The 26,163-nt window shown below is 39.8% G+C and overlaps 1 protein-coding gene across 17 annotated transcripts in view; it reads right to left on the bottom strand.

Moving 5' to 3' along the window:
- The window catches only part of LOC134548834 (zinc finger and BTB domain-containing protein 20), a 472,135-nt gene that overhangs the window by 350,119 nt on the left and 95,853 nt on the right, over positions 1-26,163 (bottom strand). For 13 of the 17 annotated variants that reach the window (XR_010079934.1, XR_010079932.1, XR_010079933.1 and 10 more), the window contains exon 3: positions 443-563. The exons of the other annotated variants lie outside the window; for them this stretch is intronic. The gene's annotated coding sequence lies outside the window, so the exon portion shown is untranslated. The remainder of the gene's footprint in view (positions 1-442; positions 564-26,163) is intronic. 17 annotated transcript variants of the gene reach the window in all.

Below are 26,163 nucleotides of genomic sequence, written 5' to 3'. Positions count from 1 at the left end.
GTGGCTGTATATTCTCTTTGTTTCAGAAATACTAGGAGTTTTAAACACACTACTTAAAGGGTGAAAAAGATTATTTCATCAAACAATGAAAAAAGATACAGTGCAGCTTCCTTTTAACGCATTCTCTCTCTGGCCTGGTTAATGGGATTTAAGGGTCCAATATTTCTTTGCTTTCTTCTGTTTCTTTTATTAGAACTGATGGATTTAATTCTGTCACATATTTTACTTCATATTTTATTCCTATAACAATCTATGCTGAAGTTCAGCTCCAATGCTAATTCAATACTATCTTCCTTTCCTTGCAGTCAGCCTGGAATACAACTGAACGATCTGTGATGGGCATGAAGTGCTCTGCCCTCAATGCCCAGTGCTAATGGATTTTAGAGAGAGTCTGCCAGAGTTTTACCTCATGGCAACAAGTCTAGAGATAATGAAAACTTACCATGTAGCTGACTGGGAATCAACAGGAAGGGAAGCAGGGCTGAGCTCCGCTTGTGAGAACAGGGAGGACTGTGGTCAGAGTAAATGCAGGATGTAAAGGATGCGTCAAGCCCTCTAGTTCCCTGAGGAGAGAGGGGGAAAAAAAAGAGGAGAAAATTATCTTCTAAGACCTTGCATGAAGGAAAACGCTTTAGAAACAGTTGTCAGGACCTCCAACACATGCCCTACCAAAAGCATGATACAATGAGCAAAGCATTTTTCTCAAAGGCTCTGCGATTGGGGTACCAATTGCTCAGGACAGCTACAAATCTAATCCATGTAGATTTGACACAAAAACCTTGCAGGAAAATAAAACATTTCAGGCTGCATGCTGCAGATGCCTATATCCTCTCATATGTGCAAAACCTGGGGATACAGAGCAGTCTTCCCATTTGTCCTGCATGCACAGCAGAGCTGCCAGCTTCACTTCTGACCTCTCCTCTTTCCAACATCAAACTCAATGATGTGTGCTCAGTGGAGCAGAAAAATCAAAGTGTCACCATTCAGTGGCATAGGGATGGGTGAAAGATGACCCAGTCACTCTGGTGGCATGTTCAAAGGGCCTGTCCTACAGAACTGTTACAAGAGAAACCTCTTCTGGTGTAAACAGACCTATTGCAATGGGATGGAATAGGACTAGACTTGGTAAAAAGCACTAGGCCATGTCACCGTGCACACCAAGCAGGTGCAGAATTCAGGACCCAGCAGTCATCTGCTCCGTTCAGTTTGCCCCAGCCAGCCACATGGCCTGGGGCACACTGGCTTTATGTGATCAGCACCAGGCCAAGTGTTAATTCCACGGGCATTCTCACACCAGCAGGAGTGGCACAGCAGCACTGTGACCGATGGTACAGGAGCCATGTCACAAGCTGTACACACAAGAAACTTGTGCTGATACTGCCCTGATGTGACTCACTGGCACTCAAAACACATCATAGATTATTTTCAGATGCAAATTGTAATTTAAAGCTGGCTGAAATGTTAATGAAATTTTAGCTCTTTTTTGAAGGGGAAAATTTCATACTGCTTACAAAAATGTTTTCTTTCTTTTCCCCTCTGCCTGATCTGTTTCTAGTGACATACAGCAACCAAACCTCATGAAAGAAATTAATCAAGCCTTCATATCATTTTCTCTTTTCAAGGGTGGAAAGGTTGAGCTGTGTGATCTTCATTGTTTCTGATGTGTACCAAAATGATGTACTAGAAAACAGTGGAGGAAGGAAATTCCAAAGCCACAGTTCCCCTGATTATCATAGCCTATGCTCACAGCTGTATCTTGCTGAAACCAGGGGGTTATCATTTTCAGAACCTTACAAGCAAGGCTGTGTTATGATGTAAGCCGATTTTAATTGGAGCTGCCACAATCCCACCCTTCCCTCACCTCCTTCCTCTCCCTGTCACGTGTCCCCAAGTCCACCCTAGAGCCAGGACTGTATAAGTGCCTGGTTGAGGGAGCTTTCAGCTGAATGAAGGCTTCTTTCCCACATGTTTTTAGCCACATCAAACCCTCACTGCAGCTTGAGATCCAGGCAGGAAACTTGGGGGTTAGAGCTGGGGAGGAAGCACAACTGTTCAAGCGGAGGAACAGCAACAGAGCAGTGTCAACACGGATCAGTTTAAGCTGCTGTGAACTTACATCTTGTGCTGTCTAGGGGTACTTTGGTAAGACACGAGAGAAAGACTCTTATCACACACCTGGAAGCTGAAGCAATCACAGCTTTATAGGTAAAAAAGACCCCACCTCACATGCTAACCTAAAATAAACTGTTGGGCTACACTGATCATAAAGAACAGATCAGTCTGCCTCTGACGAAAAATAGCTTGAGATAATGGTGCACTGCCACAATCTGCACCAAGGGCATTTTCCAAGTGGCAGGTTGAATTAGCCTCAAGTGACATGCATTACAGTAACACTTCCCTGAGGCAATAAGGCAAGGTCCCACATTCAAATGGAAAGAATTGAGCATTCTTGCCAAAGGCAAATGATAAAGCTCATGATTAAGAAGCACTGTTACCAGAACATGGTGAAGCTCCTGAAAAATCTTTCAAGGACTTCAGAAAATACACCTGGACATAAAGAGCAGGAATTTTCCTTTACATCTCTACAGTTACCATACTACACATCTCTTTTGCTGCTTTCCAGAGAAGAAATACCCTGACTAGAAACTAACTTTGCAACCCTCAGTAGTTCTAAAGCCACTCTGTCCAGACAGAATGGGTATCTGGATTTCAGCTGAATACAGAAGACACTGAAGTTCCCTTCCTTTTGCTTCCCTGCTCCAGGGAATAGGGGTATTTTATATTCTACAAGAGAGATCATTTGGTGGAAAGGAATCACCTGACACTACCATCCACAATATCTTCAGGAGAAGGAGTCACCAAGGAAGAGCGTCACTAGCCAGGTTGCACAGGTGATTCAGCATCTTTGGAAACTAAAGTAATCCAGAAAAAGAATCAGTGCAGACACCTCATCTTCACTTGCTTTCATCAGCTCAACAACCAATACCCAACTTTTCAGCACTACAGTTAGAATTTATATTGCTAAGTTACAACCAAGCCCCAAGAGCAGGACACCAGACCAGGGATAAGAATCGGTGACATTTTTGTTCAACAATAACAAAACAATGCTTTCCAGCACATGTGAGTCGGAAGCAATGGCATCCACACAACTACCATTTTTCATTCCAGCCTTCTACACACTCTCAAGATGGTTGCAGTTACTCTATCATCCACGGGCAGATGTGCAGGTTGTTACACAAACCTATATGTGTTCAAGTAAGGCAACCCCTGGACAAGAGGCTTGGCTAGTTTTCCCAGCAGGAGATTCCCATTTTCCTTCAACTGCCTTTAAGGTACAGATACCAGTACAACTCATTCGTGCATATATTCTTCCTGTGGTGTCACTGAATACGTTTCTCCGCAGAATAATTGTCCATTGGAAAGCATAAATACTTAAATACCCACATGATAACATACATATACAGACACACACATAAAATACCTTGGCCAAAAGGTGTTGGATTGAATTAATTTTACTCTTTCCACACTACAACAGGTGACAACATCAGTTTGGACTATCTTTAAGACAATGACAGAAATCTAAAATTTTAAATTATGCCAACATTTGAATACTTTCTATTCAAGTGCTCTTGAAAAGTTGAAAAGTGTATTACCACAATACCAGCCTCAAAGTTCACCTTTTTTTTTAACAACTCTTCTTGGAGCTTAAAGTAGGTTAAGCAAATTGTTCGTCAGATTTTTCCCTTTCCTTTCTTTTGTTGTTATATACTCCACTGAAGCTGAGAGACAAAAATGTAAAAGCTGGTTTAAGCAGAAGAATAATTCAGTAGAAGGGAACTCCTATTGCACCAAATTAAGTATTGGCATCTATCAAGTTCCACTTTTTGTACATATGGGTGGGATTATCCAAAGGAACAAGGGTGTGATTCTCTTTCCACTCAAATTACGGCAAACAAGTCCAAGCTGAATCCATCAGCAGCATATTCAAATCAGTTTTGAGCATTTTTGAAAATCCTCCCGGTTCCCAACCTGCCCAGAAAGTGGGCATAAATAAATAAATAATCTTCCACCACCTTGTGTCCTGGAAACAACATCCACAAGCTGCAGTTTGTGCAGCTCTGTCAAGTTAAAGATGCTGTGAGTTTCTTTTTAAATAAAAAACAATATTTCTGAAGCTAGCTCTTTCCAACATTCTCTTTGATTTGATAAATCATATCAAATACGATTTGCCTCAGCTGCATTTTAAAGCACGACAGCCAGGGCACGAGTAGGTCATTTTCACATGGAGTGTGCAATCTCCTCAGTTGTGTAGACAGCCTGGATTATGTATGCAGGCCCACACTCCCCCAGATAACAGAATTACCCGGCTTGCACTCCAAGCCAGTCGGAAACTGTGGAGTCGCAGGGAGCAAAGTCAAGCCCGAGCCAACCAGTCCTGCTAAGCAGCTGCTATCTCAGTTGCTTATTAGTTCACCACTACACTGGCCATGACCAAAGGCTTCAGATGGGCTTACAGTATGCACGGAACAAAATTGCCTCTGTGCTTTCAAACAGCACAGAAACGCAACCATGAATGAATACTACCAAAGGGTAGAGGTAGGAGAGAAACCTCTTCTCAATGTGCTCAAAACATTATTTTTTTGAACACTGAAGAGAAAATCCTTACTCTCGAATACTGTATAATAACAGAACCATGCTGTTTGCTGGCAGAATGCTAAGTTTCATTTTCAGTAGAAAAAAAAATTGTATAATAATTTTTCCTGATTTAGATGGGGTTTAGGTCAACCTTAGCTACATACAAATGAATGTTTTGTTCAAATTACAGGGTAATTTTAATTAGGACACCCTGCTAGACATCCTGTTGTTCTATTTAATGGACTTTCTCAATTATGAGAAGAAACACCTCCCCACCCGCCTGCGACTTGAAGTAAAAATTATGCTGAATAAATATACAAAGACAAAAATTATTATTCTGTATTAGATCTTTTTATTTCTGTTAATCTTTATTTGGCAACTGCTGTATCAAAAGGGCAGAGTTCAGAATCCCACACCCATTAAACACCTGTTTAAAAACCACTTGAAGCACTGGAACCGGCCAAATATGTCCCAATTAAGCAGAAATGTTGGCACTGCTGTCTCGGGTAAGGAACACCCATTGCCATTTGCTCTCATTAGGTTAAACGGGTTTCTCGGGACATAGCTGAATTCCTGATTATGTGCACTGCAAATGGATGGAGAACACCAGAACAATAAAATTTAATTCAGTGTAGCCTTCTGTCCAGTTGTCGAGCACAGAATTTTGGGAAAAGCAGAAACTGAAGCTTTGGGAAATGGACAAGAGTTATATGTTCTAAGTGTGTATGAGACAGCTCATACTTCTTTCAAGAAACTTCCTGGTCAATGTAACAGAAAGAATTGGGTTGGGATTTCTTCTTGAAAATGCTCTCAGATTTAAAGCCCATTTCATTTTTGTTAGCATCTCCTCCTCTGTATTTTGCATTAGTTTGATTTGCTTACACAGTTTTAGTTGTTAGTTAGAAGTACAATACGGTATCTTCTTATATTCACTTTAGTGTTAAATTGGTCATCAATTTCTTAACTTTGTAGGTTGATGATGCAGTGATGGAAGGCAAAGCCCAGACAATAAAAGATTGGTTTGTAGATCAGACACCGTACTGCAAATTTTCCAAATGTTTTTGGCAACTTAAATAGGTAAAGGCTCTTCTAGAGAGGCAGACTGCATGGCAAACAGAAGAATCTTGCCGGTCATTTAACCTCTTGACCCCTGTCAAGGATGTGGACATGCTTGCCAGCAAGTGACAAGTCAAGTGGTCTTTCACCAAATACTCAACAATACATTTCAGGGTGGTGCCAGTAGACAGAATCAGAGTAGAGTGGTAGTGATTAAAAAGTATGTTTGAAATGGTTCTAATATCCATGCTCAATCCTCTATAATCCCACTTCATTATCAATTTATTACTTTCCTTTGTTGTCCTTTCTGTCACCCTCCTGTGCTAGTTACTAATACATCTTAGTTTGAAGAGCACTGTACTCCATAGGCACAAAAAAGTAGCATGCTTCACATAAAATTGATCAGTTATCTGTGTCCAAGTACAGATGCACAGTGTCTGAATGGATACCTTCAAATTAAATACAAAAAGCATGGTTCAGCACAATAAACACCACTTCATTTGCAACTCATCAGCAGAATGCCAGCAGAGTGCAAAGAACAACTATATGTTTTTCTCTTTGCTTACGCCAGATAGGCTTCTGGAGAACATAAATCCTGCTGGTTCTCTACCACCTCTTGTACTTAGTGTAGAATTCACAATTATTTAATGCCTGCATTTCTAAAGTAAACTTTAGTACATGGAAAAAAGCATTCTAGAAATAAAATATATCAGCTAGCACTTGCTGCTGACCTAAAACTATTTATTTTCAAGACAACCATAAGAGTGGCAGATGCTTTCTTGTTCTGGCTGGCTACAAATGGCACTAAGAAATCCTAAGATAGACACCTGCATACTTACTACTCTTTGCTTGCTTCCCCCACCCCCAAGTATTTTTGTATACAAACAACATTTTCCAATTTGCTATTGCAATTTATTTAGATATCCATTGGTGCTACATTCATTGTAGTCTCAAGAACGGTTTCCCTTCCATAATCCTACTGATCTCATCAAAGGATGCTAGGTGCTCAAAACATCTGAAAAAGATAAAATATTCCGTATTTACTCTCCATTATTTAATTCTCAAGAAGTCTGGCTCATAGCAAAATATTTTAAAATAGCATCTCTAAAAATGGAGAGCCACAGTCCTTGGCTATTTCTTAACTTAAGCCTTGGTAGCTTCCCCTCTTAGAACTGGTGACTAACATTTTATTTAGTAGATGATATCTGCAGCTGCAACATTTCCAGACTACAAAGAGTAGCAAAAGCTATCATTACAAATGGATGTTTTTATTGGTAGACATTTTGAGACTAACAAAAAGGGGGTAGGAAAGACAGAGTGTAGACTGGAAGAAAACAAAGTAAGTCCACAAACAAACAAAACACTACAAATCACAACAGGATAAGAGAAAAATCAAGTGGTGCCATAATGTTACTGGGTTAGTAAAAACAATTCTGTTGTGATTGGAATTCCATTTTTTCCTTTGTAGTTCCATCAGACAACTACTAAAATATTTAGCTGCACCACTTTCAAAATTACAAGTTATTCAAGGTAGTTTATTAGGGTACCTAAGCACACAATGCAGATTAAAAGGTAGTATTTTGTAATGTAAAACCAAATAAATAAAGTGAAACATCTCCTGTATACTTCAAAAAAGCCAAACCCAATTAATTCTATATGTTTAAACTGGCATTTAACTTCCACTAAATTGAAACTGTATTTCGAACCCCAGAGAAGTTGCCTTCAGTAACACCCTAAAAATGCCTGTGCTGAACAAACCACAGAGAGCTGTGCATTAACCTGGGCTGGAGCAGAGATGGAATATTCCATGGGAGGAGGGACTTTGTCTACATCCCAAATATCTACAGACAAATCAAAACCTTTCACAATGCGATCTAAATGCAAGAGGGAGGGAGGAAAGAAGGGAGGGAGGAAAGAAGGGAGGGAGGAAAGAAGGGAGGGAGGAAAGAAGGGAGGGAGGAAAGAAGGGAGGGAGGAAAGAAGGGAGGGAGGAAAGAAGGGAGGGAGGAAAGAAGGGAGGGAGGAAAGAAGGGAGGGAGGAAAGAAGGGAGGGAGGAAAGAAGGGAGGGAGGAAAGAAGGGAGGGAGGAAAGAAGGGAGGGAGGAAAGAAGGGAGGGAGGAAAGAAGGGAGGGAGGAAAGAAGGGAGGGAGGAAAGAAGGGAGGGAGGAAAGAAGGGAGGGAGGAAAGAAGGGAGGGAGGAAAGAAGGGAGGGAGGAAAGAAGGGAGGGAGGAAAGAAGGGAGGGAGGAAAGAAGGGAGGGAGGAAAGAAGGGAGGGAGGAAAGAAGGGAGGGAGGAAAGAAGGGAGGGAGGAAAGAAGGGAGGGAGGAAAGAAGGGAGGGAGGAAAGAAGGGAGGGAGGAAAGAAGGGAGGGAGGAAAGAAGGGAGGGAGGAAAGAAGGGAGGGAGGAAAGAAGGGAGGGAGGAAAGAAGGGAGGGAGGAAAGAAGGGAGGGAGGAAAGAAGGGAGGGAGGAAAGAAGGGAGGGAGGAAAGAAGGGAGGGAGGAAAGAAGGGAGGAAAGGATTTCAGAACCTGAAACACTTGGAGGAACTGACTTTTAATTCCCCAAAATAGCAATTTTTAAAGCTATTGCAGTAGGCAATCAATTCCCATACATAAGCCAAGGACAAGACCCTCTCAACCCAAGAAATAAGTGGTAATACCCAAAAAATGGCAAGAGAGAAAGAGCAAAAGAGCAAGAAGTGAGGTGTGGAGCTAATACCAAAGATAAAAATGGCTGGAATTAAAAATTCAGATACATCCTATAGGGCACAGAGGGACAAAATAAAAGGGAGGCACATAAACTTTATGCACAAACTAAGGGGAAGTCAGTGGAGGGACATATTAAAAAAATTAACATTGCAATATGCCATCTTGTAAAATTACATTGAAAACCACACCACTGTGTGTTGTTACTCTATTTGGCCAAGTGCACTACTGTGTTTAATTTGAACTTTGATTACAATAAATCACAGGATAGAGAGAGGCAACCAAGTGACTCAAGGTCCCTTCTGGAATCTTACCATATTAAAAGTTTGACTGCAGCAGGAACACAGAAACCAAAATCTGTGTACACTGCACCAGAGGAAGGGAGCGGAGGTATTGAGCAGAACCTCCCAGGACTCCTTGGTCATTTGTTACACAGGAAGAACAGGAACTTTGCCGTGCCAGCAGCGAGTCTGTTAGAGCGGCAGATAAATTTGGTGCTGCCTGCATCAGACACAGCAAACCATGGGCTGCTCAATTTCCTAAGGAGGGCACAGACGCTCTGCACACCTGAGCACGATTAAATCTCACCGCTTAGGAAGAAGAGAATCGGTGTTGGCAGTGCACTGGCTTGAAGGGGAGGGAGGCAGTTGGAGGGGAAGCATAAACCTGTTTCTGCTCTCTACCAGCAACATTATTGCGGGCACCAGTAATGAGGTGGCTGGGCTAGAAGGGGAAAGGGATATAGGAGCTGGAGTGCTTTATCAGCTCCAAGACCAATGCTGGTTTTGGCACTATTTTCACTCTAGTGAGTTACAAACAACAAAAAAACCCAACCAAGCAGGTGCTAGCAATCTGAGAGACCACATGCCAGCTACAGCTGCTTCAAACTGATTCAATTACATCTGCCTGAATAGTCCCAGGACATTGAATCCACTGAAGGGAACCACAGGTCGAAGAGAGACGCACTACTTTGAGATCTCAACACTCCATTAATTTAAAGTGGAAGCCCTCCCAGCTGAAATGAGAGGAGGGTATTCATATAGGGTCTGAGCCATATGATCACAGACTAGGACAAGATGGAAGACAGCACACTCATGACACTGGGATACACAGCAAAAGCCCATTAGAAATAATGCCTCAAAATTTTCCCGAAGCAGTCCGACAGCACTGCCTTGTTTCCCAAAACACTGGGTGCAGTACATTTGCTTGAACATGCTCTTGGGATTGGGACTTCACTCCAAACCTTGTTTGTACAAAAAGGGGCCAAGCAGCTGGGAAATTCTGGAGTGTAGTGTGTCCTCATTAGCTTCCATCTGCCATCAGAACTCAGCTCATGGCAAGTTTGGCTAAGTCCTGGTGTTCTCAGGTCCAAATCTGGGTCAGTTTTAATTACACTATACAGAATTCAGTGTGCAGTTTTTAAATCCTTATTATACAGCGCAGAAGAACGGGCAGCTCTCCAACTAATCAATTTTTTAAAAGTACATATATAAAAATTTTAAACCAGGCTAGACAGACAGTGGGTGGAAGAGAAAAAAATGTATAAGTGAGTACAGGGGTTAGTTAAGAGAACTCTTAGCAAAACTGGGTCACCAGCAAGTTCTGCTTTAAAACTTCAAAGGAAGGGGAAAAAGGAAAAAAAACCTCTTCATTTTTTAAGACACTGAAACTGATGTGCAAGATGTATACAATTCATACTGCTTTTAGAATCAGCATGGGTTACACACAATAATACTGCAGCCAGATTTTTATGAAGGGGAAGATGGAATATTTTTGTGGCTACAGGTCCGTAACAGGCACTGGCTGACCCTATTCCCACACCTTTAACTGTGTTATTTCCAGGGTTGGGAAAGTCCTTTTCCTCAAGGACAAGCCTTTAGCCCACAGGTACAGAAAAGGTGTGGTGGTTAGAAGTACAATTCAATGGCATTCTTGAAGGTGACAGGGAAATACAAGTCTAAATCCTTACCTAATTAATGTGTTTTGGACTACTTCAAACTGCTATTTATTTCCTCTCTTTCTATGCCATCAAATAGCCATCAGCCAGGTCAGGACTTGAAAAGAGTTTTTCTTGCCAGGTTGCTGGCAAACAAAATGATAGAGGCACAGATAGCTGCATGTTTTTCACTGAACAGACACTCGGGATAGGATAGCACGCCAAATCTTATCTATGTAAATTGGGCTAAAATCTACTCTCAAAGTCAACAACCAGAATCTGCCCTGTTTAGAATCTTTGTCAGATGCAAGGGAGCAAGTAGAAGTCTTCAGTGACAGCTACCGACATAAAGGTAGCTCAGAAATGGAGAGGGATGATCAAGGAGCAGGGTAAACAGCAATGAAATGATAGATGTTTGTTAGATGAGCATAATATTCTGCCACCTCCTTATACAAAAACTACATCTTCAAAGATTTCCAAGGTTTTTTTAACCATTTCCATGAAAAAATCCCGTTAAAAAAGACACCCCTTCATGCACCTTGTTAGCATTGTCATAGTTTTCATTTCAGAATTACGACATAGCACAAACGCAACAAAATCCTGCACTCTCCCTTGTACTTCTTTACTTGGTGGCTAATCCATACATCTCCAGCTGCTGGATGAACCTAGCACATTCTGACACAGCATGAAATGCACCAGTTACTATTTCAGGTACAACAAACCTACAAGGCTGGAGTAATTATTTAATGCTCTCTATTTGCAAGGAAGCTTTTTCTTTATGGTAACCTCTTACTCTCAGATGTGGCCTCTCTTATCCAAAAATCCATACATTCAACATATTACACAACAATCCAAGCATAATTTAAAAACAGAATAAAAAAAAAAAAAAAAAAAAAAAAAAAAAAAAAAAAAAAAAAAAAAAAAAAAAAAAAACAAAACCAAAATAAACCTTACCATACAGATATCACAATCTTAGGTACCCCCAACTTCTCCATCTCAGTACCTAGTTCTCAAATGGAGGAGGTTTTTTTACCCATGCCACCTGACTGGTCTCAAGTTCTATCCCAACTGGGTCCACTTGTATTAATTAGAACAATTAGTTTCACCTCTCCAAATAATTGTCAATTTAGTTGAGCTTGGAGAAAAAAAAGCAAGCTGAAGCCACAAACAGACTGAGTAACTTCAACTACTGAAGAAGAAAATTACCCCTTGCAAATCTGTTTTCTAAGGGTCTGGTTACTTAAGAGAACTTTTTGCTAGGAAGTGTTAATGCAGATCAGTAGCAGAGTAAAAGGGAGCAGGAGAATGGTAACAGCAAACACCAGTAAATTTAGTCCACACAGTATCACTGTAACAGAACGATCACATTCTGTAACAGAAGTGAAATTTCAGTGCTGAGAAGTAGACTATTTTATCTTTTAATGCACTGCTAGTGAAGTTAGGCATGTCTGATGGACTATGTGAAGACATGACCCCCCAGTGACCAGGCAGAAGAGCCAAGCTGTGAACTTCACACAAAGAAGAGTGGAGCAGCAATGCTATCTAATGCTGCATGTCCTCTGAAACACGGACAGGAAACTGAGTGATGGAACAGGGTAGCTACCTGGGAAGCCCAGAATGAGAGGACTGTGTAGTTTGGAAGAAAAATTCATCTTCTAATTAATTTTTAGTTTTAGATCATGTATTGATGTCGCTTTATTAGATGATTTTATGTTCCTCTTGCTATGGCCTGTCCTCCTTTTCCTCTTCCTCCATTTGACATGTGTTAGAATAAACCAAGCCAGAAGGTAAAAGTGAAAGATGGCTAGCATTGTATCCAAGTGCTAAGATGGACTGTTTCTAAGCTCTGAGTAAACTTAAGGACCACAAATATGACAACAGGTTGCACTCACTACCTGCTGCAATGGTAGAACCACAGAGTAGAAGGAACACTATCCTTTTAAGTGTCTTTACACAGCATTCCCCACACATGTGGAAGATGAAGTGATGGAAATAAGCTCTCCCTCGCTCCCCCCCCAAAACAAAGAACAAAACCCCCACCACTAACAACAACAAAACACAACAAGATGAGAGACTACAGGGTGAAAGGAGAGGTCCTGCCCATGCTCACAACCCTAGAGGCAGACTTCCTTCTTTCCCTTCCTCCCTCTAAAATCGTGTTTGGTTGTGACCCAAGTTAAAGGCACTTTAACTCTTCTGTCTTCAGATTCGAATGCAGCCACTTCTGACTTGTCTATTGTCACTCTGACTGGTTCAAGATGTATCTGCTAGCCCCAAAGTCTCACCAGGGAGCCTGTGGAAGAGGAGATTGTCTGGTATTTCCTGAACAATCCACGCTGTTCTTGTGTAGCAAGGCTCCCAGTGAAGCACATCATCTCGCTGCAATTCTATTCATGAGGCAGCAGTGAAAGATGTGTCATGGCATATGAATGCAGATATCATCTGTAGCAACAAAGCAAGGATGCCATTCTGAGACAGGGGACATTTTATTTTGCAGACTGCTAGAATCCAGGCATGTTAAGAACACAGGAGTAATTAATAGAATGAACTAAAACATAGTGGTGAAAAGTTAGAAATTAGAGAATCTTCTCAGATGTATTTCCACTAAAATTTCAGGCTACTGTGTTCATCTTCCTGTACCTACATGTCACATCTCACATAATCTTTTTGGGGTCTGTCCTTTCCACTGCATCAGCTGGAATACCTGAGACAACAGTATGATTTATAAATGGAATAACTCTCTCAACTTTATTGTACTTGGCTGCAAGAGCTTTAAGTCATATTCTTAACATTTGAACGCCATTTTTCTACTGCACTTTATTTTTGAGTGGTTGTTTTTGGCGCTATACAGTTTATGTCAAACAAAGCAGTACGTAGGAAAATGCAACACCTATTCTCATGTGTTTCACAGGCATCCAGCCCCTGACTTGAGTGTGCTGTGCAGCACAGTTGTTATTGCCAGCTAACAACATGTTCTAAACTGACAGAGTAAGTCCTACAGATCTCATTTTTTTTGAATTTTAGAAACAGTGGAGCCATATTAGAAGGAATTTGCCAAATTACCTGCAGAGAAGGAGGAAACCTGCAATTTTCTCACTGCAGTGATGAGGTGGTGTCAAGAACAGTGCTCAACAAGGCCAACCAAAGAGACTGCAAATACTTTCCTGAAGAATAATACTCCTGTATATTGTTCTTGAATAAAAACTGGGAGTTTTTGTTCCCACTAAAGGGATGTCAACTTTTGAATTTTTTTAGTCCTGCCTACATGACAGAAGACAGCAAAACCAGCACACAGACTTACACACATATCTCAGTTTATTCTCTTCAATGATTTGATAGCCAAACTAACGTGAGAAGATGAATTCAGAAGGCCCTTTATGGCGAGACAGATTATAACCCAAGTCTAAGACAGAAAAGTAAATGACAACAGAAAAACACTGGGACGACCATGAAAAGAAAGTTTACAACATAACTGCTTTTGTACAGCAATATGAGATAAACACCAATTATCGCAATTTTCTAGATGAGGAAACAAAAACCTCTGATCACAAAATAAATCAAGGGAATCATGCTGAATGTACATGATTATGTCATACTCTGGTTTCTATTAATTTTATCACATTTACCCTCAGTACCTGACAACTAGTGCTTTCTATATTCAGATAAAGAAGACAACAACAACAGATAAGCAGTGAAGCATGCATTTGGAGCATGGTTCAAATGAAAACCTAGCATGCCCACATCACATCCCTCTGCAGATCAGCAGACAGGCTCAAGAGCATGTCCCTGACTCTAGCCAGGGCAGTTACTCACTGCACCTGTGGGCAAGACAAATGAGAAGTCTTCCTGCTTTGCACTAAATCTTTCCAGTTGCTGGCAAACCACTGGACAGGCATTTTCTGAGCAAGAGGTTATATATGTTATACATACATATATGTCTATGTATTTGTTACGTTATCTTTTCATTAAGTAAGAGATGGGTCTGTAGATCACTTCTTGGTTAAAAGTGCATAGAGTGTAAACAGATCTCAAGACAATGGCAGATCTGCTCCCATCTCATGCTGTAGACTTCCACAGACTGTAAGAATACTGTAGCTTTGTGGTTTGCTTAACTAGATTTATCACATACTAACTCCTTTTACAAGAGCAAAGAGATGCTTTATTGAGCCAAGAGGCACAAACTGAGTAGATATGAAGATGAAATGGTCTGAATTTGCCAGTCAAACAGTGTGACTGCATCTGCTGCTTGGATGCTGCCTAAATAGGCCAAGATCAAGGTTGTAAGGATTGATTTGATCCTGATCCCTCAAAGTAAACAAGACCCAGAAATCAAAGCTCATAATAAAACTTAAAATTATCCAATGATGTCATCTTGTATTTCCCCACTGTAATGCACATAAAATGTATACATGTGTCTGTGTGCACACTTTCACGCTCAAATTCAGCTTATCCCCTGCATTTCTATGTTCCATCATACCAAATACACCCTGAAAGAACAAAATTGCTGGAGGAAAATAGCACCAATTGGAGCAGAGGATCTGTGTGCCACAGTTCCCCTTTCCTAATGAGAAAGCCCCGATTCACACCTCCTTGCCTCACCTCCCTGCCCCTTTACGAACGAGGAACTCACCTTACATCCCTAAAATGCTTTCCTTGGCCAAGTCTGCAACCCCAGGCAACCCAGCCTCGGCTGCAGGCAGCAAGGGTGGGGAGCTCGGCTCAGAGTTTGACATGCTTGGTGCATGTCACATAACACAAGCAACCTGCTAACGAGCTGCTATGTGCTCTCTCAAAGTCACAGCTGCCAGCAACAATTGAGCAAGTGCAGCCTAGCTTTTCAGGATTCCTGCCTGTTGCCCAGGAACCACACAAAGCAATGGAGATTTTAAACAGGTGCAAACAGTGCTTTTCTCCCATGCCCAGACTGCACAGCCTCTGCAACAGCAACACAAGAAGAACCAGAAAGCAGGAAATGAACTTCCAAAATGCAGAGTTCCTACTGATAATGCAACACTTTGCGGACCTGTGAAAAACAGGTTGTACATAGCACCAGAAGCAGGAAGGCTTGGTCAGGCTTTCCCTCATGAAACCTGCTTTTCCCAAAAATATGTAACCATATTGTAATTCTGGTTACACATTTTTTAAAAATTGTCAGTGTTTCTCACCTGCAAAATATTTTGTTAATTTAAGAGGTAACGTTTCTGAACCAGCAATGATTCAGAAGGCGTAATGAGCACCAAAAATAAATGAAAAGGGTGTATTTTAAAGCTTACTTTTAGAATAATTTGATAGCTGCATGGGCTTTTAAATGCACAAAACTGTCTTTCAAATAAGTATCTTAAAAAGCATAATACAAATCACGTACATTATCTAATTGTGTGTATGTACAGAAATTCTGCATGTACCATCTGTCTACAGCTCATTTGTTAACATTATAACCTTGTACATACACAGCTCAGTGCATAGGTGGTACCGTAGGTAAACACAAATTGTATCTCCTGAACCGAAAATCTGTGAGTCAACTTTTAAGAGGCTTGTTAGAAAAGACGGCACCAACTCCAGAACGGTTTGTTTTGTCAATATTGCCTACGCTGTGTTAAGGTCATCAGTACGAGCTTGTTATTAGCCACATTCCCACACTGGTAATCAGGCAAATTCCTGTCAACTGCAGGCGGAATCTTGCCTGCATTGGAAGGGAGCAGGAACTGGTTAAGGCCACTAACCAGATGGCCACTGAGACCTGGCATTCTCACGCTGGGATCAGCTGCTCTACCTGCTACTTACAAGCCCAGGCACAGGTCAAGCCTCGAGCAAGGCTCTTCTCTTTCCTTCAGAAATGTGACATTACAATGCCGACATGCATGCTAAGGGCTTCTGTCTAAGCTAAAAGCACTCAGATAGGTTTTACCTTCCCTTCTGGATCCAGCTTTTCACTTGGATGTGAGGCTGGAAAGGCTAAAGGGTTCTCTTGTACAGACGCCAACAAAAACAAAGGTAAACTTAGAATTTTCATTAACTGTAAATTACAAGAGCAAACAGAAATAAGGATTGATGTGAGCAACAGGGAATGCTAAAGCTTCACCAAATGTAATGTGTAATGCTTCAACCCAAACATATTTTGGGATGACTGCCAAGAAGATGGGTATAAATGTGGGAGGCTTAGTAGAGTACAGTTTGAGCTAAAATGTGTAAAGTTTTCACTTGTGCTAAGGAAACATTCGTAGCTAGGTAAAAACAAGGCCTTATGAAAAATCCAATTTTACATCTAATCTAAATTTCCCTGGGCAAAGCAACTGCTCTCTTCCTAAACTGATCCTCGAGATAGCTGGTGGTAGCATATAATTATTGTGGAGAGTATTGCCATAGGCTAGGCACTAGTTGAATATTGTAAATTATAGAGGTGTCTCCTCCAGTATTACATGGCTTGACATATTCATCTAAAACTGAATTGGAATTACTCATCATGATGCTTTTGTTATTTGGTGGTCCAATGACATCTGTACAACCAGAAGACAGAAGTGTTTGCTCTGTCTAACAAGTTTTTGTGCTGTCTGAGCTTACACTGTTATATGTTAGCTCTGCTGGCCTAGAAACTCCTAGTGGTGAAGGATAAAGTATCCTAATCATCAGTTTCTCCAGTGAAGAACAGGTACAGTATCCTACATGTTTTTGGGGCTGTAGGGGAAAGGGTATTAAATAACTCAATCTCAATTTGCTGCTGAACATCCCCCAGCAGAAAAAGGCCTACTGGGTCGAGGTTCGGTTATCTACTGTCAGAGCTTTGCTCAACAGTAAGAGTAGGAGGTTCTTCTAGATCTACTAGAGGACTAGTTCATGAACTAAGATTTAAATTTACTTTCAGTGAGAAAAATAATGAATAATTCTAGTAAAGGCAAGAGGCTGGAGAGGAAAAGGGGATAAATGATATAGAAATTTTCAACACAGGCTCATTTCTCAGCTTTTCTAAAGCTCCTTCCTTCTTGAGTTGATAGACCAACTATTTCAGGAAAAAAAAAGTCAGTGCTAGTAAAGCTTTTTACCTATTTTTTCTGCATAGACTTCAGATGGCTTATACAGTAATGAAGGTTCAAGAAGGCATTTTACTGGCTCCCACTTCAGCTTTATTCATCTGATTAGTTCTAAAATAGTTAGACAGCAACACAAGTTACTTCATGTTTCTCCATGTTAATGCAGGGTATATCCTTCCCTCTCTGTGCCTGAGATGGTGCATTTCTTAGGTTTTCCAGATCTGCAGCCTACAGATACTGCCAAGCTTTGGATTCCCCTTTATGCACCTCCAGTTCCACAGACATAAGAAGTTCCTGTTGGAACACACTACAGGAATCATACCAACAATACTCAATGCATCCCAATACTTGGCAAATAAACATGACTGTCTGATAAAGACGTGGTTACAGTAGGAACTTATCCCATCTAAGAGAGAAAAATCTGGAAAGATACCACCTATTCGTTCCGTTGTTCCACATGCAGATCTCTTCAGCTGGGAGGGCCAAAGGTGACAAGTAACCCTAGGAATACGTGTACATATATGTATTTGTCACTAGATATAATAACACAGCCTCCAGTGGCAGGAGAAACTCTCCTTCCATTCACTGGAGAATGTCTTCCCTAAGGCTGACTTTGGCATGAGAATGATGAGAGCATTTAGGAAGGACTCAAATGCAAATGCAGCTCAGATGTTCCCAATGGCTTAGCAGGCTTAGCAGCATTTCTTAGGTTGTCCAAGAACAGAAAGCACCCTACAGAAGTGTGCAATAAAGTTTAATGACAACAGTGATTCAATAAACTCTCTTTAAACTCTCTGTAAGGATGCTTGACATTATGGAACAGGCCAGGATTCATTATTTGGCAAGGACTGAAGGATGAAGTTATGCTTTCTGTGAAGTTAAACTTTCCTTCAAATTACATCAAGTACGTGCACCTCAGCAAGGCTTTGAGGAGCCTGAAAAAAGAATGTATCCTTTCCTGCAGTGACTTCTGTAAAATAAGAAACTGTATTAACCACAGTCTACACTGGTGCCAGCCAGACCACAAAGTGTAGCATCAACACTGTGCTTGTAAGGTAAAAGCTACTGTAATTTTAAAAGAGTATCAATTATACATTGTGCCCCAGAAGTACTACAACCTGACTTCAAATTTCTTACAAACTATGTTTTCTTGCACTCCTACATAATACCAGAATAAGAAATGCTGAATTACTTTCTAGGAGATATTTACAAAACTGTGGGATATTCTAAGTAGATACAAGCTAATATTATTATTCTGAATAGCAGTACAAGCTGCCCTCCATCCACAGCACCGTGCAGGCTGTCATTTTTGTAGTTAGGATGCATTTTGCACTAAGACTTAAATGTTCTTTCAAGTGCACTGTACTGTTAGTTGTTGTCACAATTATTTATAACTGGGGACATCTATCTCCTACTAACCTTCTGTTCTGGTCCAATATACAGGAAACAATTCTTGAAGCATTAAAGAACATTTATAAGAATTTAAACTCAGTATTTCTTAGCTAGATTCTGCCCTCTGGTTTTGACTCTAATCCCAGGCAAGTCAAAGATGACATTCAGTCTTCCACTCCATTGTGAGGTTTGTGTGTATGAAAATTTAATTTTGATGAGAGGTCAGGTAGAAGAAAAAGCTAAAGAAAAGGGTTTTCAAAGAGACTTGTAAACATGAGACCACGAGTTGCATTTCTTTTTAAAATGCATCATAAAGGTACTGCAGCATTCTTTAACACTGAGAAGCAGCAGAATAGTGCATGAAACACTCAATGCCAAGAGAGAATCCATCCCTATTTTAGCCGTGAATTATCCTACAACCTTGAGAAAATTACTTAACTGTTCTGTGTTTCAGTTTCCCCATCTATCAAATGAGGACAATGATACTTTGTAAAACCACTCTAGGATTCTTTTAAAAATGTATATAATTAGGAAACTTGTAAAGCACATGCAATTTCTAAAAAAAAAACCCCACTGAGAATATAAGAATAAATATTGCTTTAAACATTGTTGCAATATTTTAATACAACTCATACTTTTCCTATAAGTACTTTACAACATTCTCAAGGGTTTATATGTACTGTTTACAATTATCAGCATATGGGATTTGAAGATACTACACGCTTTAAGTTTAAACTTCCAACTGTTGGTTGAAATACAGATATTTTCTAGGACCTCAGTAAGTGACAGACTGGGTCCTGTATTTTTTTCCTAAGACAGGCAACAGTCCTCCAGCTGAGGTAGAACTGGATTCTTTCAAACCCACAATAATCAGCAAACTAAAATAAAAAGAGGTTAACACTGTGTCCTGCCTCCCCAGTACTCTTTTCAGCACCTACATGATACAGATGCCACAGAAGACTCGTTCTTACTTTGAAGTGCAGGAAAGTATATCGTGGTAAAAGACTGAATGTCATTCAAAGCATCCTTTGAAATTTCTTAAAAAACTGAGCTTTGTATCTGGAGAGGTTTTAATGATTAGTTTATTTTTCTGTACTTTAGAGCACAGAATAGAAAATTCATTACATGTTTAAAACTCAACAAACTTTGCAGGCTTTAGATATTCAAATACCTCTACTTCTAAAAGTTTGTTCTTCTTAAATGTGTATTTGTAGGGTGTGATATAAAAGTCTGGACATCATATTGTAGGTCCAATTCCAAGTCATCAATCAGTTTGTTACATTTTTAAGACAGGTATTTCAGTGCAGAAGAGAAGTGTTTCCTCAACTTTGTAATACAAGACTGGTTATTTGAGTTTTTCAAATAACCTACATTACAGACGGGACCAAGAATTGAAACTTCCAGGCCCAAAAGATTATACTTTCTGAACATTGCTAGCAATCAAAAATGAGATACCAGAACTGGGGATGGCTCACAAGTTTAGAGATAGCACTCATTAAAAATCAAATGCTACACTAGTTGTGTTACTGAGGGAAAAAAATGTTGGGGAGATTCTACAGCCATTTCATCTTTAATAAGTATTTCATTCACTAACTTTGTAATACAGAGAAAAGAAATTCCATCCTTCAAGTTATTTAATCATATTTATAGCAGATAAAAATTTACAGGTATTACATTAGGTACAGTCACCTTATCTCCAAGTAAAAAAATGACATACATAGTTGAATACAAAAGCAGCAAACTGGATTTTTTTTATTCTTATCAAGATTAACATAATACTTCAATGCAAACAGGACAGCGAGATAAGAATTACAAAAGACAAGAAATTCCTCCCATTTTTAGGTGTCACTAAGAAAGCAACACCAGAAATACAGACAAAAGGGAAAAAACACGGTCATCCAAATAAAAATTATGTTAAAAATTATACACGGCCCAGAATCTGTGTAGACCTCTGAAGAGAGACTGCCAGCTAGAAGAACAGGAGTGATGTGGGATGCTCTCAGATATTTAAGAGCACAGAGTGTGGAATACAGTGCAAGAGCACAAATGTGCCCGCAGAGGCTGTGCTAGAGCTTCAAATATCTTCAGCTCAAGTGACTAATGTGAATGTGCAAAGAGACAACCACTTCAAGCAGAACTTTTTACTGATTAAGTCACTACCATAAATCTCAATATGTTCCCTGCCATATTGGCAGCCTGTCCCCTTTTTCCTTTTAACTGTGGGCCAGATCCTCAGCTGGTATAAGTTGGCATCGCATTTTGTTGCCTTCAGTGGAGCTAAGCCAATTGATGCCATCTGAGCATCTGATATTATATTTCTGTAGCAGTTAAAAAATGATACAGTGGCATTAATTACTACATAGTCGTGTCTCATAACCTCATGGCAGGGGTGGAAAGACTTCTCATTTATAGTCACCAGTCAACATACAGAGTGGAAGGGTCAATTGGTCATTCCATGCTCAGTTTGATGGCTGTAAAGCTACTAGTCATTCCAAACACAGGAAAAACCACTTTTCCTTTTCCTATGTGATTTAAATACTTAAATTTTGTTAACTCACAGGCATGTAGTAGCTACTCTATGTCCTTAAAGCACCATAATGCACTGCATCAAAAATGTAATGGATCTGACATGCAGAAGAACAGGCAACTAGAGCAGACAAAAATTCATTTAACTGCAAAACCCAAGTCCCACTGCCAGTAGTGGATGCTAAGGGAAAGAGGGGTAAGAACACTTTCATCTGTAAGCATTCTGCCACAGCCTAACAGCACATCAGAGGTGCAGACACAGAAAATCTCCAGTTTCGATAAGAGAGAAAGCGGTCAGCTTTTTTTTGTTTGTTTGTTTGTTTCAGCAAAGGGAGAAATGAAACACAGGACTACTTATGAACAACTGCATTTAGTTTGGACTAACTCTTACTATGACCTGATATTCTTAGTTTATACCTTTTGTGTAAAAGGCCCATATGTTCCATTTCACTGCAGAAGGAAATAATCTTAACAGAAAATTGCAACACTCAAATAAAACCCTTCTTCTCCAAAGAAATAACATTACCTGTTTTATACACAACACACAAAAAAAGTGTAAGCTGAGACTCCAAAGAACCAGGGTGGGCTCAGATACTTGGATACCCAGTAGAAGCAATGATCACTCACATCAACACTTTAGATACAGCAAAATGTTCACTAACTCACATTGGTTATTGAGGGTCATTGTCTGTGTATTTGAGGGAGGGATATATGGGGAGTTGGTCTGTAGCACTGAATCTATCTTGGCCTGCCTTCGTTTACATTCCTCACCCTTCCCAGTGTTTCCTCTCCTATATAATTATCTCCTTAGCTCCCAAGTTATTTTGCTTTAAGCACCTCATAGCCCCTGGACACTCAACATTGAGATCTTACTGAACATTAAACAAACAGATTGCCATCTTTGTCTTTAAAGGGTACTAACCTATCTGACAAAAAAACTTATTCTCCACCTTCTTATTAGAATTTGCATGTTTAAGCAGCATGCACATCGTTAACAAGATTCCAGATGGGGGACTGGAAGTAAGCAGATTTATTCTACAGATAAATGTACAATCCATGGCCTTAGGTTGCCTGAAGCCTCTGTCCCAAAATACAGAGGGTTTGCTATGGATATAAAGCAATTACCCAACAACAAGCAAAGGCCAAAACATGGGAAGGTAAACCTGACTTCAAGAGCTGTTTTACTTGCATAAGGACAATGAAATTCAGGGCTTTGGCCACAAAGAGCAGAGCTACTAAAAAACAGAAACAGGGAAGGAGACATTAGAAAACACAATTTATGGGGGAAAATAAGAATAAAATGGAAAATAAGAATAAATAGGAAACAGGAGGTGCAAGGAACTTAGGTTCCAAACCATGGTATTTAACACGCCAAAAGAAGTAACTGAATCTACTGATATCTGCTAGGAGAATGCCAAGATGCTGGTGATGTGTCCTCACAGGCACACACTCTTGCTGTTAGGTTCTGATATGAGGACAATGACATAAGCTCTACTACAGTCATTCTAGAGAGCATTCCACAGGGAACAACTTCAGAGGGAGAAATCATGGACTTTCTCTCAGACCTGAGTGTATCTGAACAAAGGTTTGAAACCTATTACATACCCAGTAGAAAACTGAAGAGTATTTAAAACAGACGCATTCTGCCTAACTCAAATAAATTTGAACCAGTTGATTAAGAATATGACTTAAATTCATATGGAAAGTATCATCCATCTTTTAAAGCTTGGCCTCCTATTTCTATATTGTACTTGGCAGAAATATGTCCATACTCAGTCATTTTGTCTTAAGTCAGTCATGGGATCCTGCTGCCTTAATATTGAAGAGAATGAAAATTATAATCTTCAAATACTTAATTCAACTATTATTTAAGAAATATTATTACTTGAGACACTCCCTTCACAAAAGAATGCTCATAAAAATATATGCCTTAATTAAAAAAAAAAAAAAAAGGATTTTCTGTGTCTAAATTTTAAAATAATCCATAAGTGTGTTCAGTGATCCTTACCACAGGGGAAGAAAGTAAGTAGGAATTCCTGCCTGACAGAAATCCTGCAAGTGACAAAGCTCCTAATTTTGACTTCAGTGTAAACTTTGCCTCAGTATGAATCCACAGGATTTGGCCTATGCTTTGCAGAGGTAACTGGGTTTCAGGTTTGTTATTACTTAAATAATTCTTTTGCTAGAAGCTTAAGAGCTCTTAGAAGAACTGGAAGGAATGAGTTTGACAAGAGATCAAAGAGATCAATTGCTATTGTGTTCACTGGACTTTTTAGTGTCCACTGGACACCAGCTGGCTAGGCAGAAAATAGGAATTAACACAGTTTAGTTTTAGAATACTAACGTACAAAGTAGAATAATTTATTTCCTCCCAAAAAAGTGGTTGGAGTTTATATTCTCATTTCTTATGTAATGGAGTTTTCCCAGCATTTACTGTTTATCAAAAATAGTTGTTTGCAATGTTTCCCTATAAGGCTGATATACCAGATTTCAACTTTTAATGAGAAAAAACATGCAGATGTTACTAATAGGCCAAATGCTGAAATGCTTGCCCAGGATTTAGGCTGTCCACTGTTACAGACACAGCATGATTGAGACTCCCCATGACATTCAGCTGGTGAGTCTGGAGAAGTCTGGCTAGGTACCTTCATCCCAAACAGAAACTTAAAGGCTATGCAGCCTCATAACCCCCATATCTCAAGTTTTTTCTCTGTTTTCTATACATTGACCCTTTTTTCTTCCCTTACAGAGTTGTTCTAAATCTCTCTGAAGAAGCAGGCACAACAAACAGCTCACCAAATTGAATCCCAGTTGAGAGCTCCTTGCTGCAGTTGTGTAGTCCTAAACAAGAGAAGTCATGTAAATATATATTTTTTATGCTGGAACAAACTAGCCTTTAAATTTCTATTTACTCCAGTAAATTGTTCTTACTTTAACCTGTGATTTTCCTAGCTAGCAATAATTTTGTACTGTTGCTCAGAGGACATCTCTTTGCTTTGCTAATCACCTGCTACGATGTGTATGTCACTGCAGAATTTAACCATGTAAATTTTGAAAGCAATTTGCAGCTCTGAAATGATTTTGAAATATTCCTTCAAATTCTATGCTGTCAAAACTCAATGAAACTGCAAAAAGCAAATGAAGATAACATCTATAAACACTGCAGCTGGCTACACAAAAAGCTGCAAGGAGTAAGGGTTACCAGAGCAGGAAAACACTGCCAATTACTAAGCATTGTTTCTTGAAGCATAATAACCATACCTGGGAACTACACACTCCCACCTATACATCATATCAATATCACAGGGGTAAATATCTCTAGAAAACAAAAAGAGAAAGCAAAAAGATAAATTAAACAAATTAACAAACCAGGTACTCACTGCTTAGAACCTATCTGTAGATGTTCACCTAACAACTTCATTTTTCCTCTCCTTTTTTCAGCAAAATGTGGGCCTGTGAGCATTACAAAGATTGAATTCCTTTTCATAAAAGTTAAAGGCTAATGCACAGGAGAAGCCAATAATGATTTTGTGTTAAAATATCCACATAACCAGAACACCACTGTGATGGTAGATTTCCACCGTGCACATTAAATACTAGTGTACTCAAGCTTCTCCTATGCCTGTGGCTTGGGCAATGCTCTGCTCAGGAAACTCAGGATAAATCTGTCCTCAGATTATTCTGGTGTGAGCTAGCCCAGCAAAAGGGACTTTTATTCTGATACAGCTCAACCAAAAAAGTACTCTGGACAGATACACAAGCAAAACAGAAAATACCCCACAAACAACAATCATATCATCATTATGTATTAAAATATAAAGTATTTACGGGATTAAGCAGCAACAGCACTGACACAGTAACACATTGTATGGCTTCATCCTGCAAGCCTCTCATCTGAATAATCCTAGGTGTGTGCAGTCCCTTGCAGCAACTATGAAATTTGGGAGGAAACAGATCAAAAAGCTGAACCACAGAGCAGCAATGTGACTCACCTAAAATTCTACAGAAAACAAATAGAAACTTGTAAATTAAACTGATTCTGACTTTTAATCTTGTCTGTGGGACTCAAGATCTCTCCCATGAGAATAAGTATAGCAAAGCAAAAGCAACCCCTCCCTTGGCACCTTACGATATTTCTAAAGTCATCTCAATATACCAGATCAATTGCATTTGAAAATGCAGCTATTAAACCATAAGTAGACCATCTTTGGTGCCTTTGTTTGTCAATTGTATCAAACAACAAATCTTCTGCAGACAAGAAATCAGACTGTATTTTTACAATAATTGCAAGTCATTTCTAGGAGAAAGAGGTAGCAACAATACCCAAGGAAATAAAATAACACACTTTTGTACTTTCCCATCAAAGCCGGCAGTGGTAGGGGTTTAAATCAGTCAGAGGCAGCTACGCGTGAGAGATTGCACTCTGCAGGCTCTATCAGTCAGAAGTCAAGGATACACGTCCATGATTTATCTTACTTTCCATGGTAATTAGCTAGAGTGCCATTTTGCTTCCAGTAGCATCACTCAACTTTCTTTTTTTAATTTGGTCTTTTTTTTCCTGCAAATGAATTTACATATTTCTCAGTCTCTCATCCCCTACTATGTTTTATTTATGAATATAGGCCCTGCTGATGGTAGCTTTAATGTGGAGAAAGTAATAATTAGTGTACCTATCTGCTAAGTTAATCCCTTTCCCAAAATGTCTGCAGAGAAGTTTAAGGTAAGTAACAGTTTGCAGTCAATATTAGGTTTAATTATGCCTAATGAGGGGAACTATCTCTCTTTACTAACTGCACCTAGGTGTGCAGCTTCTATATGAGTTTTTCTCCCAACCTCATTCCACACTGTTAATAGTGCCACTGTGCAGGGTACTTGTGGTGCT

The sequence above is a fragment of the Prinia subflava genome, chromosome 3, assembly GCF_021018805.1.
Source record: "Prinia subflava isolate CZ2003 ecotype Zambia chromosome 3, Cam_Psub_1.2, whole genome shotgun sequence".
Taxonomy (NCBI): domain Eukaryota; kingdom Metazoa; phylum Chordata; class Aves; order Passeriformes; family Cisticolidae; genus Prinia; species Prinia subflava.
Note: the sequence above shows the minus strand (reverse complement) of the source record. Positions and strands in the feature narration are given on the sequence as shown.